The sequence below is a fragment of the Excalfactoria chinensis genome, chromosome 9, assembly GCF_039878825.1.
Source record: "Excalfactoria chinensis isolate bCotChi1 chromosome 9, bCotChi1.hap2, whole genome shotgun sequence".
NCBI classification, from domain to species: Eukaryota; Metazoa; Chordata; class Aves; order Galliformes; family Phasianidae; genus Excalfactoria; species Excalfactoria chinensis.
The window spans coordinates 4951962-4972437 of NC_092833.1; the positions used below are offsets into that span (position 1 = coordinate 4951962).

General features: G+C 48.1%; 1 protein-coding gene across 2 annotated transcripts in view; it reads right to left on the reverse strand.

Moving 5' to 3' along the window:
- Positions 1-900: 900 nt before the first annotated feature.
- FAM124B (family with sequence similarity 124 member B) overlaps positions 901-20476 on the reverse strand; it is a 30388-nt gene continuing 10812 nt past the window's right edge. The window contains exons 3-6 of one of the 2 annotated variants that reach the window (XM_072344414.1): positions 4226-4457; positions 3534-3798; positions 2238-2357; positions 901-1480 (exon numbers count right to left, since the gene is read on the reverse strand). The gene's annotated coding sequence lies outside the window, so the exon portion shown is untranslated. Of the gene's footprint in view, positions 1481-2237; positions 2358-3533; positions 3799-4225; positions 4458-11635; positions 11708-20476 lie in introns of those variants that run through there. The other variant, XM_072344415.1, reaches the window with a different exon arrangement.

Genomic DNA, 20476 nt, shown 5'->3' on the forward strand with positions numbered 1-20476 from the left:
CAACAACATGGCTGCTGCCACAGAAACAAGCTGCACTGTCTTGACCACAAAAATAAGAGCCTGCTGCAGAGGAAACTGTGCTCTGAGGAACTGCTTTTTCAGCTGTGAGTGGTGAACCAGTTCCTCCGGACCCGCTGAGCTGCAGAGGTCACACAGCAGCCCCAGTCTGCGTTTCCAAAGAAGCGTACACAATGTCCCAAATCACTTTACAGACAGAGGGTGGCTCATACTGGAGGTCAAATAGCAGTTTTGTTATACTAGGAACTGAAGTGGGACTTTCTAAAGAGCCCTTGCATTACAGCCTCTTCCACTGGTGCTGAAATACAATCCCAGGAGTCTACAGTTGCCAAGAAATCTCTTCTGTAGCAACAATATCCATGCATGAGCACGACTGAGATACCTCAGTGCAGACCCATCCTTTCAGAAAGTCCCCATAAGCAAAAGGACTTATCCACTGGCCATAGCCTTGGTGTGTGTGGCAGTGTGGCAGCAATGAAAGCTATTTAGGGCCTGAAGTCTTAGAGTGATCTAGGGGTCTGTTTAAAGGGAGGGAAGAAAAGTTCTTTCTGCATGGCCACGGCAAAAGTAATCAAAACCCCCAAAACAGTTGATCAATCAAAACAAAACAAGACAAAACTCACCCTACTTGCAGTTATTAGATGCAGGTTTTGAGACAAGCCACCTCCCAGCTCTGCTGATCCCATACAGTCAGTACCAGCTCCGGGCTGACACAGCTCACAAACACTCCATGGGGGTTTTAGAAGTTAAACAAATAGAGCGGGAAGTTGTAGCTATTGACCGGAGGACAGGGAGCACGGGAAGCTGGTTTGCTAGCAAGCAAAGCTCTTGTGCTGGAATCTCCAGTAATTAGCAGCAACAAAACACAAAACAAAATTTATGAGGGGAAGAAAAAATCAAACCCTTCCTGTTTAAGTGTTCTCTTTTCAAATGTTTTGCTTGGAAGAGATGCTTAAAATACAGAGACTGTCTCAAGCACACAACAGACTGGTGCTCTGCAAAAGCCATGCTCACATCCCAAATCACAGGAATGTGGATCAATGCAAGCCTTTTTCTGGCTCCCCCCAATGCAAACTCTGCTGGGACTGTCCAGAGGCAGCCCAGTGCTGCCTGGCACCCCAGCTCTGACCCCCGCACATACCTACAAGGTGCTTCTGCTTGGGCATTGCTGTGGAACCGAGCTGTCAAGTGATAGACCCAGCACCTCCTTCCTGCTTCCTGACCAGCGCCCTGCAATGTCAGCACTGTGCAGGTTGATGGTACCTGGTCACATACCTGCAGAGCGCTGCTGTGCTCAGTGCTCCCGGTCTCCCCGCAGCACTGCGAAGCCTCCCTGTGCCTGCATTCACATAACGAGGTCCCCAGGCAGAGCTGAAGCCATGACCCAGATTTCAATGGCTCTCCAAGCTGCGCTTATACATGTTCAGTATGGCTGTGTTTACTCTTTAAAACTGCTGATAAACTGCAAATTAAAGAGAACCCTGAGCCCTTTTCCACCCCCTCCCCCCCCCCTCCCCCCCATCCCCCATCCTCATAGTCTAAATATCTTCATGTCTGCTCCAGTGTCCTGCTTTTGTCTTTGTTGGCATTGTTGGGTACTTCAGAAGAAAACCTCTAAGTTCAGACCAAGCAGATTGGGAGCAAGCCCTGGCATGTGCTGGGAGGAGCATGGCCCATGGTGGTTCTGTTCAGAGGACACTCAGCAGACGTGATCCCAGTGGGACACAAGGAAATTCCCAGTGCTGACCACACTGCTGCAGCCCAGGGTTCCTCCCTCCAGCACAGATGTTTGCCACCAGTGTTTGTGGGGAGCAAACAGGGCCCCACAGAGCCTGCTGAAGTCTTGTACACATTAAAAAGCAAATGAATGGGTGGCTATTAAAGGGTTGTATATATATATATATATATATACACACACATATATATATATATGCTAAAAATAACTCTCCCAGTCTCTCACCCTGCACATTTCAGCTCAGCTCCGGACTGCTGTTAATTCACACTTACTGGAAGAGAGCAGGAATTGTAATGTTTCTTTGCAGAAACATTTCGTATTTTAGTGCCTCACATTGCCAACTTCCTTCATGGCCCTGCCTGGAGGCCCAGCAAGGGCTGGGGGTACAGATATTGGTCTGAGAGTGTTCTCAGAGCTGCATTTAGAAGCACCTGCCTGTGTGAGGCTGCCCGCAGCCCTCTCCTCTGCTCCCCAGCCTACCTACCCAGCTTGGGGCTGCTCCGCTCCTCCAGATGGCACGGATGGGGCTGTGTCGCCAAGTGGAAGATCTTTAAAATGCAACTTGTAGGATTTGCATCCTCAAAGGTCTATGAAAAGTGTAAATCTGCATTTTGGAGAAAAAAGAAAAGGTCACTTCCGAAACAGCTGCCACTTAGGCACAGTGACAAGAGGCAGGGAATGGAGGGCAAGGTGCACCAGGGAGGCAGCGAAGTGCATTTCCCTACTTTGGCAAGCAAGGCTGGCACTGCAGGCTGCATGGCCTGCACCAGCACAGCCCCAGAAGGCTCCGTGACCCGAAGGTATCCACACCTACAGGAATCCACCGGGTGACACCAATGCTGCCCAGCAGAGGCACTAGATTGTCCTTAATGGGCACATATACATGTGTTTTGTTCTCTGCCGCATTTAGCCTGGGAGATGACTTCACACACAGATGTAGATTAGGTCCATTTTAATCACAATCTGCCACCTTCTTTCTAGCATTCAAATTTATAGCAACATTAATAGCTCAAAAATAATAGTGTTTACTGAGCACTGGATTTCTGCAAACTGGAAGGAAGCAACAGTTCCTAACAAATAGTCTAGAAATCAGCTCCAATGACTGCAAGCTTTTTCACCCTGATTAACACATCCTCATATATGGGCAGAAAGTTTCCAATGCAGCTGTAAGGAAATAATTCCATGGATTATGTCACATCGATTCAAAGCAAAATTCAAATCCAAAGAGAAAGCAAAAAGTCATTCCCTCTGTTCTTACAGAAAATATCACTGCCTCAATTAGGTGCTACGGATGCTTGGAATAAACATGTTTTCCACTGATTTTCTTAGAACCAAACCCATTTAAATCTTCAATATTCTTCTGCATGTTCATTTTTCATCCCATCATAGTGCCACGCCTCTGGGTGTTAGTGGTTGATGGGATATTGCCAAGCAATGCAAGCCAGAAAGAGCTGGGATAAGAAGGGAAAATATGGTCTTTACATAGTAAATAAACTTTTCAGCCTTGATGTTATGGCTGCTGTCAGTATAACTCAGAGGGGAAAAGAATGATCCAGTGCTAGTTCATTTCTTGGACCACGCAAATGTTCACCCCTCCAGTTTTCAATCGGCTATCAATCCAATGGAAATAATGCACACAACTGAGCATTTAGGCCGCCAATAAATCTCATCATCATGTGAAATCATGAGGATTCAGACTTAAAAACCAGATTATCTTGAGTTCTAGAGAATCTAAACGAACTGATGAAGTAGCAAATAAAAGTAAGGAAGGAACTGGTACCTCGAATCTCTGTAGATAGTTCATATGGACTGCACAGGTCACATGGATATGGAGACCTTCAGAATAACAGGGCAAGTCAGTGACCTTGGTGGAGCACTCCATGCCCAAACAGCCTGGAAGATGGAAACCTCCTTGCCTACAGAAGTGCTTCTCAGTGCTGGATGGGGTGATGCAAAGGCAGGGATGCTAGTGGTCTGCAGGGCATGGCTGCACCACGCTGCTCTCCAGGAGCACCATCACAAGTTGCTTCCAGATCTTTCTTCACCTGTTAAAGAGTGGGAAGTGAAAAGAGAAGGAAAGAAGTCAGTGAGTTTGTAGGTGTAACAGACACAGTTTGCTTTAGAGCTAAAAATCCTGGCATATGGCACACAGCATCTGGGAGAATGTTAATGGCCTGATATAAAATTGGTTCTCTTTTATTTCACTTTATTGGGACTGTATTTGGTCACAGTGTGCTGTAATAAGATTTATTTCCATAGCTTGTCTCTTAAATTTTAATCTGAGAGCAACATTTACAAACATTACAACCTACCAGTTGTTTCTACAGTGCAGGGCTGCATGCAGATCAGCCACTGTATACATAAACATGTTACGTGTAAGGGGACCTGCCATGCTCTCCCAAATAAACATTGAAGAAATTTTTTAGACAAGATGCTAGCTGATAGAGAAGGACTTTTCAGCCATCACATTACCGGCTGTGGCTTGAACTCTTATTGCTGTCATGTCATCACAGAGTGGCTCCCAGCAGTGCCTGCCATGCTCCTGACCAGCCCAGGCCAAGCAGCAGCATCACCTCTCAGCCCCAGCTGGGATGTTTCTCATTGGTGCTCTTCAGAAACCTTCCGCAGCCTTTGGCCAGCTGAACAGTTGCAGATGAGAACAGAGGAAAGAGCCCAAATGTACTTTTGCAAACATGAGCAGGATCTGCAAGAAACACGCAGGCTGATGAGATAAAATGAGAGTTCTTTTAACAGGAAAACCGTGTTTTCTTTGGCCTACATACAGCCGAGAGCTTTCCAGGTGCTCAAACTCAAAGATCTTGCACAGCGTTAATTATCGAACAGCACAAAGGGAGGCCTGAGGAAGCGATTCCTCCTTCCTCCCATTCAGCTCATGGCATGGCCGGCCCCTGCTGCTGCACTTCAGTTGGATCTTTCATCTGCTCCAAAAGACACTCACTTTCCCCTTCCCTTCTTTCCTGACGCAGAGTTCCCAGCCAGGAGCAGCCCTGGTGGCTCTTGCTGTGAGGATGAGGTTGGCTGCTCAGGGTCCCATGTAGAGCACCAAAGCTCACAAGCTCCTTCATACCAGCAGCCCAGACCACTGCCTGCTCACCTGTGGCCTCACTACTGGAAATCCAGGCAATTCATCTCCACCTGCATTTACTGCAAGTGTTTCCTCTTACGGTGAATGAGCTGCTGGGAGGGATTGCCCTGGGAAATCACAGCTGAGACCATTTCCAGTAGCTGACACATGCTGCTGCCTGGGCAGATGACTCAGTGCAGGCATTTTCTAACCAGTTTGTGTCTGCTCCCACCAGTCCCCAACAACACCTTACGCTGTGCAGCACCCAGGATTTCCTGCTGGTGGGAAGGAGGGGGCACCTGCCTGGCCTTTCCCATCACCACCAGCCCCACAGTGGGCGTTCTGCAGCTATCACATTTCATGCTGGCTGCATTTCTTTCACGTGGGATTGTGCAAGTTGGGACTACTTTAACTCAGTTAATTACGAAAGAAAAAGAAAGGGAGAGAAAAAAAAAAGGGGGGGGAGGGGGGGAGAATTTATCAGAAATTATCCAGACAGGTCTTACACTCAATTTCTTTCTTAGGCTCACTTAATGCAGATGGAAACCACATAGATTTGAGAAGGAGCCTTCACATTAGGCTCGGACACACTGCAGAAGTTGAGCTTTGTGAAAGGAAGGAGCTAAAGTAGGGCAAAATGAAACAGGCAGAAGGGACATATGTTCCTCATCTACCACATAATTTTATAAGATGTTCTGTGCAAAGTGAGCTTTAAGAGCTGGCTGCAACCACTCTTCCCAAGGAATTTTCAAATGAAACCAGTAGGGCTTCAGCTTTGTGCTAATCCCCTGTACAAAAACTTGCTCTATTTGCCTTGCAGATGGGTATTAGTGCTCAGTGCTTCATTTCTATTCAAACCTCCGAGTAGGGACAGGAGTGGGGCGATGCCTGGAGCCTGCTGTGTGCCCACTGCATCCAGTCTGCTCTATCTAGAACGGCCCAGGTGTGCGATTCCTGCTAAGGCAAAATAATCCCGCTTCATCCTGTTATACAGCTCCTCCGAGCCATGGGGAACAGCCTCAGCAGTCAGTTTAGAACACCTCAGTGCTGCAGCCCCGAGTGAGTCCTTACAACACCTACAGGCAGCAGCAGCACAGCCAAGTGGAACTAAAGGAAAGCAGTGCCGAGTCAGCTCTCGCTTCTGGCATCAGACAGAGGGGCTCAGTCTTTGCCCACTGCCAGCAGCAGGCCTCAGCTGTAAATACATCTTATTGCCTGGGTACTCTGCAGGGTGGAACCACTGCACAAGGTGGTGCAGGAGCTGCTGCTGTTTACAGGACCGCTACACCCTTCCAGTGCATTTATTCACTCTTCATTTAAAACAGCAGTGCTGATGACAGAAGAACAATCTGCCCTGGCCATTTCTATCACAGTCCTTCCAAAATATTTTGGCTCAGCCTTCGAATGTCTCCAGGGCCACTGTGCATCTGTCCTACCAGACCTTAAGGTGGGCCACGGGTGAGATTTCAGCAACCACTCTTTTCTCCCATTTCAGGCTCTGTTTGGCTTTATGCTAAACTGAAACACAAAAGGTCACATTACTGCAACTTTCCTTGAAGTAGGAGAGTTCAGAACATACTTGGCTCAGATATTTCTCCTGGGGAACCAACACCACAAACGTGCTCAGATGGACCGCTGTGAAACCAAGCCTGTAGAACCGGGCCCCTTACTGTGTGTGGGGAGCTGTGAGCAGAGCACCTATCCCACAGAGCTGCAGTCAACGGAGAGCATTTGGCTACTGCAGTGCAGCCAGAGCACTGGCACCCAGCCACTGTTGTAACAGCAGACAAGCATCAACATTTCAACAGCAGTTCCCAGAGGAAACATTTCATTGTGATTTCCTTGGTGGAGAACTGAATTCCCCTCCTCCCCAGGTCAAGTTTGGGTTGGTTGTTTTTTCTAGAAGAAACACTACTTTCTGTACTTGGTGGGTAACCTGCCAAGCAGCTCAACTCAAGCAGCTTTCTGTACAGCTTCTGCCGCCAGAGACATGAGCAGTCCCAGCCTGATACATTGCATGATGCTGCTTTGCTATCAGTCAGGCTTCAGCTGAGAAGAAGCATGGGGAAACGTAACACAGGCACAGGGGTATTTTGCTGTAACCAAGGAAGGCTCACGACCACATCCAGGACACAGAAGGTACAGAAGATTTTCAAAAACTGGGCTAAAGCTCATTAACAAAAACCTCCTGACTTTTGTTGCTTGTTCAGATCAGCCACAAGACATCGGGTGCTTGCAGGCTGTGAAATAGAGTTCAGCTCTTTGTTCTGAAATACAACCCTATGTGCCACAAAGGAGAAGATTTTGTTTCTCTAGATTGGCGATGACCCAAGCAGACACCTGCCACGTTTCCAAGCAGATCTGCAGGGAGAATGGAAAGCAGAGGGAAGGAGGCAGCGCTCATTCAGGTAGTGCAGATGGCCCTTCTAGTAAATCATCGTACTTGAAAGAAAGATCTAATCAAAAGGCTGTTTGAACAACAGCAGTTCAAGAAACCTGTGAGCTGGAAGCCAACCTCAGCAGTGTTTGAGAAGTAAGGAGAGAACTGGTGGAGGTCGGGGATGGATGTTGAGTCCTGGATGTTTTGACCACAGAACGGCACTTCCCAGGAACTGGAAAACCAGCCCTTGGACACCTGTAACTTGTTACACCGGGAGCAAGCAGCTGCCAATCCCACAGCTGCCCAGAACACAAGGCGTATTTTCAAATGAAGGTGATTTCAGACAAAATCAAAAGGAAGAGCACAATAAATACCACCTTTGGAGGAGGTCACGGCAACATGACGAAGACTTTGTACCAAGGAGCGAGATCTATATGGCCTGGCAGAAGGCACAGCCTGCTCACACCACATGGAGACACCCTGCTGTGCCGCACACCAGGCTGCCCCGAGAGCTGCTGCTACTCGTGCAATATAACAGCAGTTATTGAAAAGCCCTCTGCGACACGCACAGATACCGTCTTCTTTCGTGGCAAATGACCATTTCCTCAAAAATCAAACAAAAATTTGTATTGAGTTAGAGCTGGAAGATGATGACAGACTTCAACAGGATTAAGCAATTTCTCTCAGCATTTTTGTGGGCTTAACTAAACCCAGAGATTACAAGGAGAAAGGAAAGAACCACCCCCAGATTTTCCACTTTTAAAAACTATGAAGAAACTTCCTGAAAGAAGTACAGAAGGTAAACAGACTCGTTACATATGACGTCCCTCAGCCCTGACCTCCCGGCAGCAACTTTTGGTTACTCCCATTCACATCAGTTCCTGGTACGGTTCTCTCTCCTCACCTCACAGCTCCGGTTTCTGCTTTCAGGGCTTGTAAAAGAGAAGCCCACAGAGTCAGGACAGCAAAGCACAGCTAAGAACTGGCTTCCAAGCCCTGAGGCACTGACCCAAACAGCAGACCCTTTCCAGCAGCAGCCCACCACCCACTGGGGTGCTCAGCACAGTGCCCTAGAGCTGGCCAGGACCTGCCCACAGGGCACAATGCCACCAGGCATCCTTCCAGGGGGCTGACGAGCCGCTGCTCCTGCACAGCATTGGGGGAAGCTGCAGCCCGTGAGTCAGCCCAAGTCACAGAGAAAAAATGCTCAGGCAGGGCTTAAGATGTCAGATGGACACATTGCACCAGCCCCACAATGGGGGGCTCAGAGAGATGCGCCTCACTTGCTGCTGCTGTATCTCTGTGCAGCCCTGTGGGCAGCAGAGGTGATGGTGTGATCACCTCTGGCGCATATGGATACCAAGAGCGTGAGCCTGAACGGTGCCGAATGCTTTTGAGAGGTTAGGAAAACGTGTGGCTGTCTAGCACAGAAAATGACACTGTAGAATGAGATGTGAGTTCTGCCAGGATAGATTTAGCCCCTGGACACTAGAGGGATGGCCAGGGATCAGCTGAGGCTCACTGAAGAGCCTCACATTTCCACACAGAAGAGCAGAGCTGGGGCTTTAATGGTCTGCGTGGCCTGTAATACACCTGAGGATTTACTAATGACCATTATAATATAAATTAGTATTGTGTGTCTATGTGCATAAAAATGATATATTAAATTCAGGCCTTGAAATTCACACAAAATCCTGGCAGGGTGCCCCTGCTCCCAGCACTGCTCTTGCCATCCTCTAGTTCATTAGCAGACATTAGAGCAGAGATGTTAAGGCCACTGGGGGGTTTCAGTTGCTCCTCTGTGGCCACACAAGCCCGTGGTTCACTTCCACTGCGGGCACTGCAACTGGTGCTCACACACCACACCTGGTTCAATACGTTGGTGCAGCCAGTCTCATTGCAAGCGCACCTGTAAAACTGTGTCTTGCTCTAACAGTTCTTGCAAGGACCTGAGCATCAGTGAACCATCAATGACTAAAACAATAAATTAATACATTAATGAAATCTAGATAGATGTATCAAAAGTAAAGTATGTAGAAATACCTCATACACAGACAAAAGAAGTCCACAAAGATTTTCTAAACAAGCCTCGGAAATCACATTTACCTCTTACACAGCAGAAAAAGAGGAACCAAATGTGGGAGGGGACAGGGCAGGTAAGTTGCCCCAGCAGCTGATTTCTCCCTTCTGCTCTTTGGGCACCCAGCAGTCACAAAGCAGATCACAAGGAGCACCCGACCATGCTCAAGATCAGGCCATAAGCCACGGTGACACCAGGAGCTCCACGCAGCACTGAGTCACAGCCCCACTGCAAGAGGTTGGGGTGCAGGAGGTTCTAGGGAACAGCCAGCCCTGCTGCAGGCTGGGCATAGCACAGGGCACAGCCCTGGGGAGGGGCCATGTCCCAGCCCCATGTGGCACGGCTCCGGGCAGCCTCCCATTTCGCAGTGAGCCCCCACATTTGCTTCATTATTTGCAATTAATGGCAAGCGAGCCGTGCTCGCTCCTTCAAGGACACTGCTGTGCTGATGCCTTCCTGCACCGCATACTGAACTGATTTAGAGGGTGAAAGAAATCGAGTTTGGCAAGTCCATATGCTGGGGCTTTGGCAACGTGACAAGACTTCTTGACGAGATGGACTCATGGAATGCCCTTTCTCCTTTCCCTTGCCGTTCTCCTCAGCCCAGGCATCTGTAAGCACTTTGCACTGGATCATTTGGAAGTGACATTTGGAATAAGTTAGACTGTAAATAGAGCGCAACCTCTGCTGATAATAGAGACACGCTGGCGGGTCACCTGGGCAGGCAGGCTGGGTCTGTCCCCGAGGAGGAGAGGCAGCTGATAAATTCTAATAAGCAACAAAACCATATGGGAAATTAATCTACCTGTCATTGACAATCATTGCTTCACCCTCTGCTAATACTGCTAAGCCAAGGGACCGCAGAGAACAAATTGCACTGTTGGAAATACCTCGTGCAAAGCGGCTAACCGAGGGAGCACAGAGACAAGTCTTCTGTGTATTTTGGTTGTGGTAAAGTGTTTATCATTCTGATTTTGCTCAGCTCTCATTTCTGCTGTGTCAAATCCAAAAGACACAGTATATATTAATAATAAGCCATTACAGAACAGAGAAAAATCCATTACTGGCTGTTTCAAGTCTCTGCTCATTCTTCAAACCTGAAAATGGGCTCTGAGTGATGGCTGGTAAAAAACACATGGAACAACAGAGATTGGTCCTCAACTGTGACTGGCACCTATCCACCATGCCCTGACCCCCTTATAAGGGGAACGGGGAGACCTTCCAGCAAAGCTCCTGTGGCAGGGATGGAGGGCTGGAACCAACCTGCACCAACCTCAACAAAAGCATGACATTGACAGGGCTCCAGTGCACAGCCCCAGACTCATTTGCCTCTCACTCCCATCCCCTAATAGATTTACTAAGTTTCATCAAGCTCTATCAGGCCTCAGCCCCTTCTTATGCTGTGAAGGATGCAAAAGTATTTCTGCATCACAGCACAATTCTACCTCTTCATTCTTTGCCTCAGAAGTATGCAAAATAACACCCAAAAACATACATTTCAGCAAGAAAACAAGACATGCAAGCTACTTAATGAAAGATACTAAAGTGAGAGAGAAGCATCTCTCCTGCAGCAAGGTTTCTCTCCATTTCCCCAGCACGGCTTTGGGGTGAATTGAGGACACAGGCTCGGCAGCAGCCGGCAGTCAGCAAAGCACAGCACAGCCGCACACCCTCCAGCACAAAGCCAGGGTGCTTCCCAGAACGGCACAGAGAGCAGGCACACGGCCCCAGTGCCAGAGAGCCCCACAGCCACAAAGGATGGCAGCCCTGCAGGCTGGGGACACGGAGCTGCACAGCTGATGGTGTTTCCAGCAGTCTTGCAGGGCACCACGCAGCCAGGGCACAGCCCTGTCGCCCCACACCAACAGCTTCTCAACGCGTTTGTCATCACAGCTCACCACCATACTTACACGAGCTGTTTTGCTTTCCCTCTTTGTGGAGACCTGGTATTCAAAAAATTTATCAGAGACTGAAGAGCTTCCTTTGAGGAGCTGGGATTTGCTGGCATTCCTGGCTGGCCACACTCAGACTATGTTTTCTGAAAAGCTTTCAGAGGGTTTCCTATTTTCTTTAGTAAGAAACAAAGACGAGTTCAGCTTTCATTGGTGAAGCACTGTTTCACTGGGACCTTTTTCCTCCTATTATTAAGAAAAAGAGCAAGAGTTGCAAGTTTGTGAGTTTGCCTTTTCAGTGGCCCAAGCTGGAAGGACTTCAAGGGTTTCTAACCTTAAAACCATGGTGATGACTTTTCCAAATGCCACTGGCATCGTCAACAGCGGGTTTTCATTTCCAGAAGGGAGCCTTACGCTTGCTGTCCCCGAGCAGGGCTTTGCTGGTTGTGGCAGCACTAATACTATAGATTCCATGAGGAAACAGCAGACAAGCAAGTCCACTTGGAACGACCCAGCCCTGCAGGAGAGGAGAACAGGAACAGCTGCCCCTCTGCACCACAGGAAGAGCAGCAGCAGGAAGGTGAGGGATGGTGGGGATGCTTCACCGATGGCACTGTGCAAAACTCTTTGATCTAAGACTCCGATTCCTGATGTTTTTAGGATCTCTGCTCGATGGCAATTGGATTTAAGTACAGTGGAGCTCCTAACGCATTTTTGCAAATAAGATTTGCTCCTTTTTCTGTTGACCTACTTACTTCCAGTCAGGCTCGGTATTAAAGAAATCTTTCAGAAGGCACTAAATGCTGCACATACTATACACTAAATGCTGGTTTGTTTGTGCTTCCCACCCCCAACAGCAAGAATTAGAAACTGAAGCCTCAATAGGATCTTTTTTAAAAGTCTAATTACTGATAAAATCCTCTGTTTTCATGGGCTTATAGAACTGCAAAACTGTAGTCAATCACACTGGGTTATTTTCCCCAAGCCAGGTGTCTGCCTGAGGCTGAACTTTTTGAGAAAGTTTTAATGGGAATGTTGCTGTCAGGAAGAGGAAGGGAAGATGAAAGCTCTTGTTTCTGTTAAAACCTCACAGCTGCTTATCTGGATGAGGAGAAGCACTTTGGACACAGCGATGAGGATGCTCACATCCGCCTCCACTGTTTCCAGAAGTACGTGTGTCAGTCGGAGCACACTGCACGTCCCTGCAGGAAGATGTCTGTGACATTCTGGGGAGAAGCACTCACCCCCATCCCTCCCAACCTGTTGCCTTTGAGGGAACAGAGGGAGCTCCTGCTGCTGTTGCTCCAGGTGCTCGTGCTCCATCCTCCATGCCAGCTCCCAACAGCAGGGAGCCAAAAACACTGAGGACAAAGTGCACCCACGATACAGCAGGGCATTGTGCGGCAGGCCTGGTGGGGCTCTGAATGAAGAACAGGTTGCTAGGTTTTGATTTACAGGGTATTAAAAGTGCAAAGCAGTTTAACACTGACATGATGACCCAGAAAACACTGCTGCTCAGTTTTTCCATCAAACTTCGTAAAACAAAAGTTGTATCGAAGTCAGTTTCTTACAAAACCCACAGCACAACAACGTCCTTCTCAGAGGACATAATCCACTTTCCAGCAGTTCCACTGTTTGCAACAAACCCCATCCCAGCCCCAACAAGAGAGCTGTGAAAAGGGTCATGAGACCCCCAACACTGCCCAGAGATCTCTGCCTGCTCCTCTCGGGGCAGTGGGCTCTTGACACGTGGGCCCAAGACCACAAGTAGGGCTTCAGGCACAGCGTGGGCTATAGCAGCACTGTGGCTGCAGGGAGCATGGTGCTGCTTGTCTCAAACCTGGCCCCATCCTCCCAGCAAGCACTGTCCTGCCAGCACAACCAGGAGCAAGGGCAGCCTGGATGTAACTGAGCAGCAAACCCCACAAACCCGTGGAGAGGCACAGAGGATGGCACCCAAACAGAGCAGAGGAAAAGCAGCTTCTATCTGAAACTAGGGAGATGGAAAGAGGAAGAACAACTCTTTGCTGTACTTTGGGCTCAACAGCAATACATCCTGGGCTCCAGCTGCAGCACAGTGCTGGCAAATTGAGTTTTCAAGTAAACAGTGTCCCAAGTTCTCAAAATGATGGAAGCTTTACAACAGCACTGTAGTCCTTATGCCAGTGGCCATCCTCAGACAGATAAGACACTGTCCTGCCTGTCTTCCAAAAGGTCACATCACCTGCTTTTAGTTAAATGATAATTTAAGGCTAAGTGCCACTTCCAGTTTTTAGGAAAACTTTGGTATAACACAGATATCTCAAATCCTTACTGGACGAATCAGTCAGTTATGAGATGCTGTCCCTAAAGCATGCTGCATTTCCACTTCTTTATGTATTTTTTTTTTTAACGCGTGTGTGAATCATCAAAAAAGATGTAAACACAACATTTATTTTTTAGCAGTTGCTATTAAAACATCCCAAAAGCTTGTTACCAACATTGGATTCAGCAAAGCAGAACAAGTGCTATTTAGAATTTAGGCAGGTATTTCACAGACACATCTTCCCTCATAAAGACTTTTCTTTATGTTAAAATCTCTCACAGTAACTAGGGACCCCCAACAGGGAAAGCCTGGCAGATGAACCAGAGGCATCTGAACCTGAATTGTGTGCCTACGCTGTGAATATTCTGCTAATTGTCTTCTCTGAGTAATGTGTTTATGAGCGATTGCTTTGAAACCATTGCTCCTGTGAAGTTTGAGGGACCTAATTGATTTGCTCCTCTCTGGCAAAGATGTGAAAGCTGAAAGAGTGACAGGAACATCAAGTGAGCTGCAGCGCATTAGCATGAACTTCACATCAAGTGCAAGGAGAAAAGAGCAAAAAAACCCAAACCGATCAGAAGTTTCAGTGCTCTCAGAGGCAAGAGATGCAGAACACCACACACACCGGGACGCACTGTGAGCTGCAGGGATGATGGACCACTTCATCAGCTGGTGCTTCATGGCAGACAGGGGATTAACTCATTATTCCTGCTGAATTATGCATGCATGAGGAGCAGGTCAGCAGTGACACCAGCAATCACTGCAGCTCCTGTGTGCCAGATCGATGGGAACCTTCTGCAGGACATGGGGCGCAGTGTCTGGATGGTGCCACACTGCACAGCTACGCAGCCTATGGCCAATGGCTGCTCACAGCAGCCTCTGTCTCTTCTCCACTGTGAGCTGCGGCATTTAACATTTGTTCCACATTATCACAGGGATGCAGAATTACGGGTACAAGTGAGAAGAGGGCTGAACTCTCCTGAAATCTGAAATCTCACGCCAACACACGTGAAACGAAGGCGCACGGCCGCCTCCTCCTCTGCACGGCCCAAATAAAGAGTGATGAAAACTTCAGAGCTGGGTGCTGAAGAACGGGCATATGTATTTAGATATATTTAGCCTGCTTCTCCTCTTCCTGTGCACAAAAGCAGTGGAAGATGCAAATCAAAGCCCTGACTGAAAACAGGTCCACTGGGCTGACAGCAGGGTCAGGAAGGTTTCTCCACTTGTGTATGGGCAGGAGAGGACCCTCAGGGAGGGCTCAGCCCCCAGAAACCTCTGCCTTAAACAGACCCCTTAGCTGTGCTCTGAGATACCCAACTGCACAAGCACTGCAAGGCTCCAGAGCAGCCCTGCAGACAGGCTCTTCCTCTCCAGCCATCTCTAGCTCCACGTGGAGGGATGCAGCAGCAGGTTTCTATTCCAAACTGGCTACTCCAGTTTCCCTGAAGATAAGTGCAAAGCAGATTTCAGGACAGTGCAGATGCATGAGAAGCCTCCAGCCCTGTCCCTCCTCTCCCCAGCTTGAGCTGTGGGAGGGATGGGACTGGCCCGGGCAGCGGGAGAGCTGCCAGCAGCTGGGGGCCATGCTCACCCCTCTGGGGAGGGGGACACAGAGGCCAAGCACTCGTTATCAGCACTAGAAAGATAGCACAGGATGAGAGCAGAGTAACAAAAACTCCACAACGTGATTTATGAGGACAAGAAAAACCACCCAACCCTTAGCATTAGTTTCCAGTGCTATCTAAGTTTAAGAGACTAGCCAACATTTCACTGAAATACTCTTTTCTGCAGGGACTCTTCTGTGTTGTGCTTACACCACGCTGTAACAACAAACAGGCATCTTCGCCTTAAGGGACTGCAGACAGTGCCAAAGCAGTTTTAAACCTCCAATAACCTTCAGTGAACTGCAGAAGCCAGGCTGGGCGGCAGAGAGGCGCGGTGCTCAGCGAGGCAGGAGTGCTTGCGAGGACAACCACCACGGCACGGGCTGTCAGGGACATTGGTGCCAGCTGGCTCAGGGAGCAACCTGACATCACCAGAAAGCCCAGAAATGGCCTCTGGAAAGCCAACCAGCTCTGTGCATAGAGCTCAACTGAACTGAAGTCTGTGTGCAAAGGGGCAGCAACACCCATCAGCCTTCCCATCAGCAACAGGGAGCACATGGGGAGGTGGGGAGTGCAGCAGCCCCAACCCCACCCCATGATTCTGCTCCAACATGGCAAGGGCTTGCCAGTAACCTGCCTGGGGTAAAGGAAAGGCTGATCCAGCTCTGTCAGCTTGCTGGGAAGCACTAAAATAGGTGCCAAAAAGGTGGCAAATGATTTTCTTGGAGTGGTTCTCACCCTTGTCAGACAACAGAACAGAGCTTAGATGCTGAGCTTTGCTCCTGGCTTCTCACTGATGAAAAACAATGATAACAGAGCTGATGTGATAAGTCACTCAGTTACTGAGATAACAGGTCCAGGACAACTGCTGGCAAGCTCCAACTGGTTCAGAAAGCAGTGTTCAGCACTGTCCAGCTCCAGGTCCTGCTCCCAGGACCAAAATCTTATAAGTGGAGTAATCTGACCAGGTCATTAACACAGCACCCATTACAGTGCCCATGAACTGGTGCACCCCATCTGGGGCCAGGAGAACACCTGGGCTCCTACAGGTGAGACCTTACCACAAACCCAGCCCTCTCAGGTCTTCCCAAAGACTTCAGGGATGTGTGACCGAAGCCCTTCAGACTGTTTATTTTAAGCAGTCAAATTTTAAAGTTACTATTTATGAGCCAAGAGGGCTTAATTTTAAATCCTGCATTGTTGCTGTTGCTTTAAAATAAATTAAGAGCACCTTCCCCTTCGCCTGGTCCATAAAGCTGTCCCTGGAGATGCTCAATTGAAAGGATCTGGAACTCATCACAGTGCCATCTGCATCTCTATGAGAGGTGATCAATCATCCCAAAACTCTGAACACCCACAGTGCCATAATCTGCCGCAGTGTTCAAATCAGCGTATATGAAACAGTGAAGGATATGCTGTCTCCTCATGGCACAGCGGTCAAAGCTCAGATTCCATCCCCCAATTCACAACAAAACACCAACATTTCCTCATTTTTACAGCTGGTGCCAAAGACAGAGATACTTCTTAGGGAAGATACACAGAAGGGGAGAGCTGTGTGTGACACCAGCCCATACACTGCCCTGTACAGGATGATGGAATACACGTACATCCCAACACATGGGCTCAAGGAGGGGAAGTGCTCTTCAGAGCTGCTTCCCTCCTGCCCACACAAAATCTTTGCATAGATGTAAGAGTATAAAGCAATGCCTCATCCTACCATGGCTGTTCTTTCATGAGGAACACAAGGGGCTTTTTCGCCATACAAATAAATTTAGAAGTCTAAGTGCAGTTCTGTGGAAGTCGTGGAAATCAAACAGACAGGATGGTTCCACTCCCCTCTGCTAAGATCAGCTCAGAGGCCAGACATACAAGACAGCTTTATCCAGCCCAGAGGAACATCCATCCATCGACAAACCCAGTACATGGACTCTACTTTCACTTGTACTGTCTGTAAACATCAGTATTGTGCAATATGGGTGTTTCAGTCTGACTTAAACCACCACCTGAGAGCACACATGACCCCTCATGCTACCAAGGTTGGCTTTCCCTGCCTGGAACACTGCTGAATGATGCTGGGATCACCATGCCATGGGTCCCTACCAACTGGCACAGCCTAATGTGCCCAAGAGACTGGTTAGTACAGAGAGACAAAGGAATGCAACAACCTGCCTTTAAAACCTGTTAGCACCACAGTCCACAATAGCCCATTGCTTCTATATTTTAAATTTAGGATGCACTGGTGCAAGCCATCAGTGCCAGTAGTGTTATATGAGATACTAGGAAAAACGGTACAAGGCATTTCTGTTCATAGCAGATGAGTAGGCTGTCTATTAAGAGAGTTGAATCAAATGAAGGATTTCTTATAACATCCTGGGACGAGACATGCTGTCCTCATCAGCTTGGAACAAGTTTGCTCAAAAAGTCACTCTTTGTCCAGGCTGGCAACAAACTGCTTGTTTCCTAAGACAAGAACACTGGGTAGTCCACAAGATTATGATTCATCTTCCACCATGAAGATCTCCACCCCAAGGATCTCTAACAGACAGCTATTTGTACATGTGCTAGGTCTTTTCTTAGCTTACCTTAAGACACCATCCAGCTTCTTTGTGCCTATTTTCATCTGATTGAAGAAGCACATGAGATAGTTGAGGGCTTTGTTCACCACTTCACAGCTTGAGCTCCTGGATGCAGCTCTCCAGCACCAGAAATGAGACGTAATCATGAAGGTGCCAATTCTGGGAAACACAAGCTGGGTTAAAAAAACAGATACTACTGTCCCTAAAATTGCCTCTATCAGAGTTTAGCAGAAAACAAAGTGATCTAAGGTGCTGGTTCATGTAGCTGTGCGATATTTAAGAGTTTAAGGGCTCCCTAGATAGATGAACAAGATGTAGATCTTGCAGAAGCTACAGAAAAGACCTTCCACTCGCTTTTCTGAGTGTTATTATAACAAGAAGTAAAAGATGTGAGTGGGCAGGAGAAGGGGGTAGTTTGAAGCAGAAATATTTAAGGATTTTATAGACAAGAATGTGAACTAGGGGAGTTGTTGTAGGATAAATTTTTCCATTGGATTTTGCACCGAAGCAGCCAAGAAGGTACCTGGGCATTGGACAACTGTCAAAGGGACATGGAGCCACACTATCACCACGGGATAAGTGAAAACCAAATAAATCTGACAGATGCCCTACATTTATGGATTAGAAGAAAAATTTCCCTGACAGGCTCAGAGCCCCAAGCCAATCCCACCGTGCTGCTGTATGCTGACTAAGAGGCAACTGAGGCATGAAATGCAACATCTATGCCAGTTGTAGCTCTCCTCAGTCTCAGTCCAGCTGAAGGTTTCTCAGTGGCTCCTTCAGAGCTGCTTATAGCCAGAACAGACATCCAACACCCAACCAGCAGTGCTGTTTAAGAAGGAATTGTTGGAAACAACTACCTGTGTGATAACTGATGGTCACTGGGAGACAAAGACAGTCATTATCGCCATGTCTGTGTCCCACTGACTTCACTCTTCTCTGACAGAAGTTAAAAGGAAAGCCCACAAGACCTGCTGCCTCTCTCAACTTACCTGCAGACTCACCAAGCTCAGCTCAGAGACAGCCTTCATGATGGAAAGGGATTTCTTGAGGTCACTAAGTCACACCAGGACAGAAGAATGAAATGAAACAGCAAATCTCTACCCTGTACAAGAGTTCCGACTTTGCCACTAGTATTTCTGCTTTCTGGATGACTGCTATTTGATCCATGCTACACACGCAGAATGAAAAGCAGTATGTTTTGAAACATCCAGACTTCCTTTGCCCATTGAGATTTCCCTGCAGAAGAGGAGAATACAAAGCATCCAGCACGTAACACAAGCTGCGTGAGCTCAGCTTTTCATGAGTCTTTAGAAGTGCGTCCTTCCTCATCCCCAGGCTTCACTCAGTGTCTCTCACAGAGGCTGATTTTCACAGATGCCTACACTGACACATTTTCAAAGCCCAGAAGTGAACAGCACTCAAAACACAGTGAGAGTTGTTTGAGAACTGCTTTCCAATATTCACACGAACCATCTCAAGTCCTGACCTGTATCCCCTGCGTCCCAAGGAGGCCCTTCATCACACCAGCGAGCTTTGGTTCTGGCCCCGAGCACAGGAAAAGCCTGAACTTGTGAAACTGAGGTTAACAGGATTTGACTAAACATCTGGTCACGGTCAGAGCTGAGGGAAGCACTCTGAGATGGGCGTTTATGATACTGGCCCCGAGCAATGGCTATTTCTTACGAAATGGAGAATTTTAAAGTTAGTTGCATACAGGATTGTTTATTGGCTTCGGTTATTGTTTCCATCGGTTTCCTTTTCCAACACCCAGCTTGCAAAAGCAGTGCTCATCCCCCGCAGATACCTCCCTGGGCATCTGCTGCATGCCCAGCCTACTCCTGGCTGCTGCCCTGCTCTCGAGGCTGGCTGAAGCCCAGTACCTTTCCAATCCCAGTTACAGCAATAATGCTAACAGGGTCTGAAGCTGTAAAGAAAACTTGGCTCAATTATTGTAAATTGGGCTCTGCTTGGCATCAGTGGCTCCTCAGCAGCTTCTGAAACCCAGCCACTCTCGCTAAAGATGCTTTCTTTTAGGCAGCCAACTTTGGAAAGTGTTGGCCAATAATGTGTGAATTAGTCAGTTTATCTGTGAGTAATAGGAAGGGAGGAATAGTGACCCAGACTACAGTCCCGTCACACAGACTGCGAAGCTCCGTATTAAATGTTAAGGGCATTACTCATCCTGCAACACTGCCATTCACTGAGGAAATGCACTTCCATTGCAAAGCTCTCGAGGATGGCATCTGTCTCACATCCGTACAGCACCCAGTTCAATACACATTGGGGACACTCAGATAGCTCTACCCAGCAGAGAATGGGGATAATACTGATGCTTAGTCACTGCACATTCCCAAAGCACATAGGAAGAGGTGATCTGCCCTTTGGGGAGATGGAAAGGAGTGTTTAAGGAAACTGTATGGCATAACATCCCCTGGAAACCAACTCTTCTTGCTCATTCAGCAGTACTACAAATGACCAGTCTGCACATGCCCTGTTGTTTCCAGGTGAGCTGAGTCCATACCTGTATGAAGAGCCTCATGTAGCACTGGGATCCTGCTGCTATGGAGAAAAGCAACCTAACCCCTCCTCCAGACCTTGTCTGCATAACTCCATGGTGCAGGTCCCACTACACAGTGCAGGGCACAAGAGCCAACCATACCTGAGTCTCGCAAACAGCCAAGTCCCAGAGTAGCCCTGTTGTGCACGCCAGACCTTCACGCACTCTGCATTGAGCTTCGACGGATTCAGAGCAGAAACACTTGGACAAGCATTTTCCTGAACGAAGGTCACTCTTC